Source organism: Lactuca saligna, chromosome 5, assembly GCF_052625555.1.
Source record: "Lactuca saligna cultivar CGN05327 chromosome 5, ASM5262555v1, whole genome shotgun sequence".
Lineage (NCBI taxonomy): Eukaryota > Viridiplantae > Streptophyta > Magnoliopsida > Asterales > Asteraceae > Lactuca > Lactuca saligna.
Window position 1 is genome coordinate 176,214,569 of NC_136421.1, and position 11,893 is coordinate 176,226,461.

Sequence of the window (11,893 nt, forward strand, 5' to 3'; positions counted from 1 at the left end):
CGATATCCAATCGATAACTCCGATCGGATCTTCCTTTCCAGTGAAGGTTGATGGTTTGCAAGTAAAAAAATCCTTATACTTGCATCCCATTCCATCATTCCTCCCATTCTGGTTGTTTTGCCTAACTATCGGTGGGTTGGCTTGACCAACAGATCCACTAAAGTTTCCACCTTCCAAGTACCCTTCATTCACTTCAGGCTCTTCCACTTGAATTAACCGTTCTTCACGATTCTGTTGAAGCTGACGTCTCGTTTCATCCATCTGACGATCCAACATCGTCTGAATCATCAATTGTACACCGGCCATTGTTATCGGCTCAGGTGCTGCTGCTACGACAGGTATTTGCTCAATCACTGGTGGTTGATTCCTGTTTTCATCAACATTTCCAACTCCAGTTCTTGTTCTCACCATTTTTGATCTATACACCGAATAAGGTGAAATTAGATCCTTATTCACGATAGATATTCAAATCATCATTATCACTCTGAAACGTTTACATGCTAGTTCTAATATGCTAGACATACACCTAGAATCCTAAACACATAAGGTTTCCAGATCCGGTCGGCAACAGACAATAGATCTGAACAAATAATAGCACCAATATAGCTATCACACAAAACATTTAGCACATAAAAGCATTTTAGGCATCATTCCTAAAATAAACTAGTGCTTGTGTCAATTTAGGTGTACTACCTAACATATTTTAGACACACTGCTCACAATAGGGGTGTTGAACGGGTAATTTTTTCGGGTTTCGGGTAATTCGGGTCGGGTAATTCGGGTTTTTCATGTTAGAAAAATTACCCGTTACCCTACCCAAACTAAATTCGGGTAATTCGGGTTTGGGTAATTCGGGTATCGGGTCGGGTTTGGGTAATTCGGGTATTACCCGAAATATATGATTTTGTTTTTTGAATTTCACCTAAAAATAAATTTAATGAAATAAATACGACGTGCTTTATTAGTCTTGTTTATATAAACAAACGAGATATAAATGAAGTTACTCAAGCTTTGAACATTGAGATTTTCTACTCAATAATACATGAGATACAAGTATTTTTTTAACGACTTAATCTAATCTAATAAGATGTTAAAAAAACAAATACCTAAAGATCTTAATTTAAAAGTTTAAAATGTTTAAGATAAATGTAGTCATAAGTTTTGTCATGTCCTAAAGTTTCGTCAAAATAATTAATAATGAGTTTGTTAGTTGTAATAAAAACTATAATATAGAAAACAGTTAAGTTTTAAAGAACGTGATGATATATAAAAATTACTTTTAATATTGTTAGTATCGTATTGTCATAATAAATATATTTATGTTTTATAATAATGATATTAGTTTAAGCGTGATCAAATACCTACTATATAGTACAAGCTCTACAAAAAAAAAAAAAAAAAAAAAAAAAAAAAAAAAAAAACAAAATTAAAATAATTTGGGTAATTCGGGTAATTCGGGTATACCCGAAACCCAAAAAATGTACCCCTTACCCGACCCGAAAAAAATCGGGTAACCCGATTACCCGGAAAAATTTACCCGATACCCGATTTACCCAACCTGATTTACCCGATACCCGAAAAAATCGGGCGGGTAATTCGGGTATCGGGTAATTTCGACGGGGCTAGCTCACAATCATTACTTAGCATTCTAAGTTTAAGTCTAGAAATATCCTACAATTTCCTAGTTCGCTTAAACTAATGTTCTGATACCAACTGTGATATCCCCATTTTCACGGCCAGAAAAGACCGATTTGTTTATGCTTTGTTATAAAATCAGAGTAATCTTTTAAAGAAAATAGTTGCGGAATTTGTTCCCAAAACTAAATATGATAAAAATTATCAAAGTATTTCTCGAAGAAAATGTATTTTCATTTAATAATAAAACCTCGGAATATCATGTTCCGATACAGACATATCAGCATAAACATAACTTACACTTAGTTACACAATTGATTTATATCTCCTTTAAATCTCTTTGTGAAATATGTCTTCTTATTAATACCTGTGATACAAAGAAAACTGAGTGGGTCAGGCTTGGGAGCCTGGTGAGCATATAGGGTTTTCAACCCACAATAATATAATTATTATATTAAACCATCAAACAATCAACTCAATTACCCATCCCTATTATCTTCTTTATTTCTTAGGATTTCACCCTAGGAATTCAACTACCCGTCATTCATTTATTCCTAAGGATTCACCTAAGGAATTAGCACAAACTTCCATTGCTACATAAGGCGCATTTGCCAACATTATCCTTTAAGCGCCTCTGCCAGGATTACGTCATACACTATGAGGCGCGACTGCGAGGTTTATGACATTCTCTTTTAGGCGCATCTGCCGACATTATCCTATAAGCACATCTGTCAGGATTATCCTATAAGCGCATGTGCCAGGATTACGACATTCACTGCTTGGTGCATCTACCGATATTATTCTTAAACGTATCTAGTGGTATTATGATATTCTCTAATTGGTGCATCTGCCAATATCATTCTTAATCATCTTTCATACCTCATCGTTTTATCACATACCAACTATCTCATCAACCCATGTTCTACCCAACATATTTGTAGATATAAAATACATATACATTTTAACTCATTTAAAAACTATATAAAACATCCACCCCACACTAATCTCAAATAAACAACAATATATAAACACATAGCACGTATTTTATAAAAAATACTTCATATTTATGTGTTAAAAGAAAGTAACTACACACTCACCCAAACATATACTTAATACAGTCAAACAATACTTGTTTTATACTCGTGTTTATGAAAGGGACTATACACCCACACATATAAACATCTTTATATTATACACGTAAGACGTATTTTATACTAAATACTTAATAATTATGTGTTAGGAGAAAGTAACCACACACTCACTTGATTAGAAGATGATCGGACAGCACTACGACTTGTAGAAGTAGTATTCTTCGGTAGATCTGGAAGATCTTCACAAAAACCGGGCTCCTCGCAGGCAGAGCTTCGGCTTGGGAATCTCACTTCTCGGGATCTTCGGGCCTCGGGACTTGCTTCGGGGCTCGGGAATGATACCGGGGCTTCGGGATATTTCTTGCACGAAAAACGATGCAAAAACACGAGAAAACGGGAAGAAATGAGCAAAGAAGTCGGTTGCCCTCGACACCCTTTTATAGGGGGCTGGAACATGAATTACGCTGGGCGTAATTCTAAATTACGGTGGGAATAACGGCGATTAGATCGCTGACTCCCCCCTTCAGATAATATCGGAATTTATATATAAATAAAAAATCGAAAACATTTAATAAACTTCAAAAATTCATATCTTCCTTATACGAACTCCGTTTTCGACGTTCTTTATATCCCCGTGTAGGTGAGACTACGATCTACAATTTTCGTTTAGACACCGTCGGCTAATTTTGAATTTATTTTTATTATTTATTTTTAGTAGTCCGGGACAGGAAAACTCTGTTATAAAATCATAATTTCTTTATCCAAGGTCCGTTTTCGCCTATCTTTTTATCGTTTTACTCCTATTAACGAGACCTTCGATTCTCATTTAGATTGTTTCGGCTAAAAACCGCTCCATCTCAAGTCAAGCATTCGGGTTGCATACCGCTAAGTAGAAACTTCGAAAAATTATAACTTCCTCATACGAAATCAGATTTGGGCGTTCTATTTATGCACGCTCATGGTTTAATGTATTCTACAACTTTCATTTAGATTGCTAAGGCGAAATATCCCTCTAACGTAAATTCACTTTTTACGTCGCGCTGTGTCGTGTCGGTTCTATCGCGAAACTTCGACAGGTCATAACTTCTTCGTTATAACTCGGATTTCGGCGTTCTTTATATGCACGGAAACCTTGTAACATATACTATAACTTAATTAAGATTATTCATTCAAAATAATCTTCCATAAAAAAGTCATTTTTGACGCTTAACGTCTCTAATTGACTAGCCCGGATCTACGGGCGTTACAAATGTCTTGAATTTAACTCTAGTGTAACACCTAGACATAGGAAAGTTGGTTCAAGGGTGGTATACTTTCAAACTGATATGGATAATTTCCGATCTCAGCCGGGCTGGGTCTTTATCTTAAATGGAGGAGCAGTCACTTGGAAGAGTTCCAAGCAGGAAATAGTGGCTGATTCAACTTGCGAATCAGAGTATATAGCAGCAAGAGAGGTAGCAAAGGAGGCGATATGGCTAAAGAACTTCATTGGAGACCATGGAGTTGTACCATCTATAAAGGAGCCAATGTAAAATTTTTGTGATAGTGAAAGTGCAGTTGCCTTAGCCAAGGAACCAATGGATCACGGGAGATCCAGACACATCAACTAGAAAATACCATTTCATCAGACATCGAATAGAAGAAGGATTCCTCGTGGCAAGAGGGTATCATCTGATGAGAACCCAGCAGATCCACTTACAAAGGGACTGGTTTGGGTTAAGCATCTCCATCATGCTCGAAGCATAGGGCTAAAGGATGATATTAGTTTTAGTAGTTAGATAATTTTGAAATTTGTAAAGTGTAATTGACATTTGATGATGAATAAAGGTTGTGTTTATTTATGAGTAACGTGTGGCTATCTTTTGTCAATCATTTACTATATTTTTGTTACATGTTTTGACGTCCAGAATAATTATGTTTGGTATATCATATTATTTGAATTCTCCACAGTCGGTTATATGTTGGAAGTAGGTATGAATCAAGACTGTCATGATTTGGTTGCAGAGGTCTAAGTTGTTGGACATGGCTACAACGCTCATGAGTGCTCATAAGTTCTGAGTATTGGATTCAACTGACGCTCACTAGTATCACTTCATGGAATTTATCTTGAGTGATCGTGAGACGATAATATCATATAAGTCTTGAAACCTAGAGATATGACTTATTGCTTATGAGTTGGTTATTCATTGATCGTACGAAACCGCATTGGTAACTCGATGTTATAAAACGTACTTTTGTGTGTGATTTAACAAGTAGTAGAATAAGCATTTCAGTTGAAGTTTATATGTTCCTTCTTGGATTAGAATTGATATATGGGCCCCTCGATGATTTTGTTTTGACCTATGTACCAGGCCCGGTCAGAACCGAATTGATGTGTTCAATTAAGTTCTTTGACAAACAAATCAGAAATCGGGAAACAAACTGTTGGAGAATAATTAAGACATTGTTCCATGTATTTGTCCGGCTGATATCGAGAACATATGATTATATGATCACTTATCTTAAATGTTGTAACATCATCGTCTTAGTTCCGAGAGACCTTGAAAGAGCTACGATTGCTGATCAGTTCCTGAAGTCATACTTGAAATTATAGTTATTAGACTTATCCAAGTGGGAGACTGTTGGATAAGGTGTGTAAGTCCATAACTATATTTGGTATGTACTTGACCCAACCCGACATGGTCCATTTGGGTTGCATGGCATCATGCATTTGGATAGACTAAATGAGAGAAATAACACTTGTGGTTTATTAATATATTATAAGTTCTAATATATTAATAGTATTATTTAATTAATACTGATCGAGAATTAATTTGGAATTAATTAACTGATCAAAATATGACTAATTAAATATATGGGTTGATTATGTAAATCATCCATAACTTGTATAGTGGGCTAATGCTTCATGGATTATCAAGTTGGGTTAAAACCCATAGGATGCTCCATGGGAGTTACAAACCCATGGGTCATGAAAATAAAGAGTCATGTCACATTAGGGTTTACATGGTGTAACCCTAGATGTGACACACTATAAAAGAAACATGATATCATCCAAAGTCGGCAACTAGAAGCATAAGAGAGGGCAAGCCGATTTTGCAAGTTTTATGCATTCTCTCAAAGTTATTCCAATGCATTTGGTGTTGTGTGAAACATTTGACGCATCTCACTTGGGGTGCTAGGCTCTCAAGGTTTTCAAGTAATCAAATTAACTGCAAGGTATGTAATTCTAGATAGGATTATGAACCTTGGAAATCATATTTTTCATGTATTTTAGACAAACATAGATCCAAGGTTTTCTAGGGTTGCATGTACACTTAAGGGTATTAGAATGCTAATAACCCATCATGTGTATTTGATATTTGTCACACCCCAAAAACCAAAGGCGGAAACGTCTCCGGGGTTGACTCCAAGTTGAGTATCAAATCCAATGTACATAGTAAGCAAAGTAAACAACCATTACATTACATATCAAAGTTTACATTTGTTCAAAAGTAAAGTTGTACATTCGTAATACATACTATATATGAACAAAAGTAGAGACGAGTCTTCTGTACGCTCCGTCTTCTCCAAAAGATTCGCTAGGTACCTGTCTAATCTTGACCTGAGAATACAAGCAGTTTGAAAATCAGCATAAAGCTGGTGAGTTCATAAGATGTTTGCTTTGTGAAAATGTACGAGTTTCCTTTAGTTTACCGAAAAGTTATTATCCAAGAAAATCCTATATTTTCTTAAAAGAGAAGGTTGATCGATTGTTAAGTTACACGGTTCTGGTTGTTTATCTATGATCCCAGGAAAGTCCCATACTTTCCTTATTGTATAATACCAATTGTAAAAAGATGTAATGTTATTCAGTTTGTTACTATTTCTAGTCATATAAGTGTTACCCAGGAAAGCCCCATGCTTTCCTGCATGTTGGTTTCTAATGTGAATGATGTTAAAGATGTAACTTGATTAGGTAATGTTTTGTTTTCCCCAGGAAAGTCCCGTACTTTCCTAAAAGTAATTTTTAGTTATTGAACTTCGACATACTAATCTATTTCCTTTCGTACCTATTGTATTAACTAGGTATTCTGATAATCTAATGGTATTATCTTGGAGTATACTTAGATACATGTCTTCATATTCGTGTTCTTATTCTTATACATATTCTTGTACTTGTTCGTGTTCATATTACTATTCGTTGTTGTATTTGTTTCCCTATTCCTACTCCTATTACTATTCGTATTCGTATTCGTATTCACAGTCGTATTTGTATTCGCAGTCGTATTCGTTTCCCTATTCCTACTCCTATTACTATTTGCAGTCGTATTCGTATTCGCAGTCGTATTCGTATTCGCAGTCGTATTCGTTTCCCTATTCCTACTCCTATTACTATTCGCAGTCGTATTCGTATTCGCAGTCGTATTCGTATTCGTTCTGTTCCTAATTATAGTTTCGTTATCCATTATGTTCCTAGTTATAGATGTGTTATTCGTTCTGTTTCTAGTTGTAGTTTCGTTATTCGTTCTGTTCCTAATTATAGTTTCGTATTCGTCCTATTCCTAGTTATAGCTTCGTATTCGTTCTATTCCTAGTTATAGCTTCGTATTCGTTTTCGTTTTTGTAATTAGTTAAAATTGGAAATTAGTATAAGTTATTCGTAGATTATGAAACATAGTTTAGATTAGAGCATTTTATCGAGAAATCTATAATTAGTTTGAAAGCTAAATTCGTAATTCGAACTATTTGATAAACACAGTTATTGATATTAGAACATACAGAATGAAAACGATTAAACTGAAAACAATAAGTTTGAGTACAAGATTTCCTTGTACTTTTGCTTGTATTCCCGCCTGAAAACAGTGAAAACAGATGAAAAAAGGTAGGGGTATGAACTCACCGGACGAGAAATGTGGCGAATTCGGATGCTAAGTGTTGGTCCGGGGCTTGTAAACACACGAGGTTCCTAATTATAATGTAAAGATACAAATTTGTATCTAAATAGGATCTAGATTGATTATTTGGTAGGGACAATTGTTTCTAGTCGCGAAAACACTCCGATACAAGTGTTTGGAGGGACCCGGGTGGCGTTTAAGGACGGGAATTGAAGCGAGGGAATTGGGACTTGAGTTTACTCCCCATGAATAAACTTATACAAGAGTTTTTGGTCCAAAACACCCATTCCCCATGAGTTTACGGCCGTAAACTCATGGTGGGGTGGTTTATGGTGTAATTTGGGTCACAAATGGATATGGACACTTGGAAATGCTTGGAATAAGTTTATCTAAGGCTTGGATTGAATTAAAAACACCATTTGCAACACTTAAGGGAGTTTACGGCCTAGGCATGGGATCTTTGGCCGTAAACTCTCCAATCCCCTTGATTTAGTGTTTTTAAGGTCTTAAAATTAATCACATGTGATTCTAAAAATTCCCACAAGCCTAGAAATGAGTTTGGGGCACCAATTGACACTCTTTTATGATTTTACAGCCATGAGACATGTTCTATGGCCATAAACTCTCAAATGTGGGGTTTTGATGTGTTTAAGGTCCTTAAACTATTTTTGGTTGGTCCTATGATTTATTCCAAGGCTTTTGGTGGTGTTGGATGACTTTCTAACACCTTGAAATTAAATTTATACCCATTTTTAAGGAGTTTATGGCCCAAGAATATGCCTTGGCCGTAAACTCACACAAACCCCTCAAAAATTATGTTTCAAGTGTCCAAAGGCTAATACCATTATTCTATAATTCATATCTAAGCCTTGTTTGTGGTTTGGAAGGGTTTAAGGTCAAGAAAACCCTATTTATATGAGTTTACAGCCCAAGCACATGCCTTGGCCGTAAGCTCCTTCAAACCTCACAAAATCCATGTTTTAAATGTTTAGAGTCCATATCTTGAAGTCATTTAGCCATATCTAGGTCCCAAAATTGTGTAAGAGGGGTTTAAGGGCTCAAAAACCTCCAATATTGGTGTTTACGGCCTAGGCACCTTCCTGGGCCGTAAACTCATATGTCATTTCCAATTCCATGATTAAATCTCGAATTTGGAAGTCAAATAAGCTATACAATGAGGTTAGGAAGTTACCTTAAGGATTTGAGACCTTAAAATTGAGTTTTGGACCCTAAATCTTGTATTTTAGGAGAGAGGTTAGAGAGAGAGTAGGGAGAGGAAGAAAAAGCTTCAAATGAGTGCTTAGAACACTTTAAATAGTGTCTAAGTTTTGGACGCGGTGGAATTTTACCCGATACCGGCATGAAACGAGGCTTTTGGTCGCACCCGATTAAGTTACTGTCACCCGGCGGGAATGTTTCTAACTTTTTGAAATAAACACTTTTGGGTTAATTTCATGAGTTCCAAAGGGATTTGGACACTCATTAAATTATAATAAACATATAAGTTTTAATTAGTTTAACCCAAAACGAGAACGAGACGAATTGGCTAACGGCGAAATTTCACGGGTACAACAAGTTTTCGACGATAGAAAACTTCGGGTTGTTACATTATCCCCCGTTAGAGGGAATTTCGTCCCAAAATTCAAAGATTTGACTCAATTTGCAAGTTGAAAAGAGAATCGAGGATGAGTCTACTGCTTCGGGTTTCTACGCTTCCAAGTGGAATCGGGTCTCTTTCTTGGAGGCATCTTGATCTAATAAGATCAGGCAGAGAGGATGATAAGCCCTCTGAATTGAATCAAGAGATATGATACAAAGGATATCTCTTTATGGCATACATAGAATTCTATTAAGCGATAAAGCAGGAAGGAGTTATCAAACAGATAAATTATCGCTAAAGGAATGATTAAGGAGCAACCCTGGGATGAGAAATTTTATAACGGATTTGGCTCGAGAAATACTCCCATAGTATTTCATGATTCGCTACAGCGATGATTCGTTGTTTGGGATATTGGGTAAGTTTTAGGCATGCTGCGTACCAGAGTCACTCCCAAGCACATGTTTCCCGTGTCTCGAATGAATATAGTTGGCCAGGCTATATTGATACTAGACACGACTACATAACCGCCCAGGTTTAACCGCGGTGTACAACACCCATTTACTTATGTTTTGTTCTACTTGTAGTTATGGATTTTTGACTGTCGGGTATACTCGTATACTTTTGAAAATACTTATATTTGAGGTATACCTTTAGTTCAGAGCATTTAGGCCCTTTAGTGTTTATATTTTTATACCATGTAAGGTTTGGTATACTCCATTCACTATAAACAAGGGCTCTGATACCAATCTGTCACACCCCGAAAACCAAAGGCGGAAACGTCTCCGGGGTTGACTCCAAGTTGAGTATCAAATCCAATGTACATAGTAAGCAAAGTAAACAACCATTACATTACATATCAAAGTTTACATTTGTTCAAAAGTAAAGTTGTACATTCGTAATACATAGTATATATGAACAAAAGTAGAGATGAGTCTTCTGTACACTCCGTCTTCTCCAAAAGATTCGCTAGGTACCTGTCTAATCTTGACCTGAGAATACAAGCAGTTTGAAAATCAGCATACAGCTGGTGAGTTCATAAGATGTTTGCTTTGTGAAAATGTACGAGTTTCCTTTAGTTTACCGAAAAGTTATTATCCAAGAAAATCCTATATTTTCTTAAAAGAGAAGGTTGATCGATTGTTAGGTTACGCGGTTCTGGTTGTTTATCTATGATCCCAGGAAAGTCCCATACTTTCCTTATTGTATAATACCAATTGTAAAAAGATGTAATGTTATTCAGTTTGATACTATTTCTAGTTATATAAGTGTTACCCAGGAAAGCCCCATGCTTTCCTGCATGTTGGTTTCTAATGTGAATGATGTTAAAGATGTAAAAGATGTAACTTGATTAGGTAATGTTTTGTTTTCCCCAGGAAAGTCCCGTACTTTCCTAAAAGTAATTTTTAGTTATTGAACTTCGACATACTAATTTATTTCCTTTCGTACCTATTGTATTAACTAGGTATTCTGATAATCTAATGGTATTATCTTGGAGTATACTTAGATACATATCTTCATATTTGTGTTCTTATTCTTATACATATTCTTGTACTTATTTGTGTTCATATTAGTATTCGTTTTTGTATTCGTTTCCCTATTCCTACTCCTATTACTATTCATATTCGTATTCGTATTCACAGTCGTATTCGTATTCGCAGTCGTATTCGTTTCCCTATTCCTACTCCTATTACTATTCGCAGTCGTATTCGTATTCGCAGTCGTATTCGTTTCCTTATTCCTACTCCTATTACTATTCGTAGTCGTATTCGTATTCGTATTCGCAGTCGTATTCGTATTCGTTCTGTTCCTAATTATAGTTTCGTTATCCATTCGGTTCCTAGTTATAGATGTGTTATTCGTTCTGTTTCTAGTTGTAGTTTTGTTATTCGTTCTATTCCAAATTATAGTTTCGTAATCGTCCTACTCCTAGTTATAGCTTCGTATTCGTTCTATTCCTAGTTATAGCTTCGTATGTGTTTTCGTTTTTGTAATTAGTTAAAATTGGAAATTAGTATAAGTTATTCATAGATTATGAAACATAGTTTAGATTAGAGCATTTTATCGAGAAATCTATAATTAGTTTGAAAGCTAAATTCGTAATTCGAACTATTTGATAAACACAGTTATTGATATTAGAACATACAGAATGAAAATGATTAAACTGAAAACAATAAGTTTGAGTACAAGATTTCCTTGTACTTTTGCTTGTATTCCCCCCTGAAAACAGTGAAAACAGATGAAAAAGGGTAGGGGTATGAACTCACCGGACGAGAAATGTGGCGAATTCGGATGCTAAGTGTTGGTCCGGGGCTTGTAAACACACGAGGTTCCTAATTATAATGTAAAGATACACATTTGTATCTAATTAGGATCTAGATTGATTATTTCGTAGGGACAATTGTTTCTAGTCGCGAAAACACTCCGATACAAGTGTTTGGAGGGACCCGGGTGGCGTTTAAGGATGGGAATTGAAGCGAGGGACTTGGGACTTGAATTTACTCCCCATGAATAAACTTATACAAGAGTTTTTGGTCCAAAACACCCATTCCCCATGAGTTTACGGCTGTAAACTCATGGTGGGGTGGTTTATGGTGTAATTTGGGTCACAAATGGATATGGACACTTGGAAATGCTTGGAATAATTTTATCTAAGGCTTGGATTGAATTAAAAACACCATTTGCAACACTTAAGG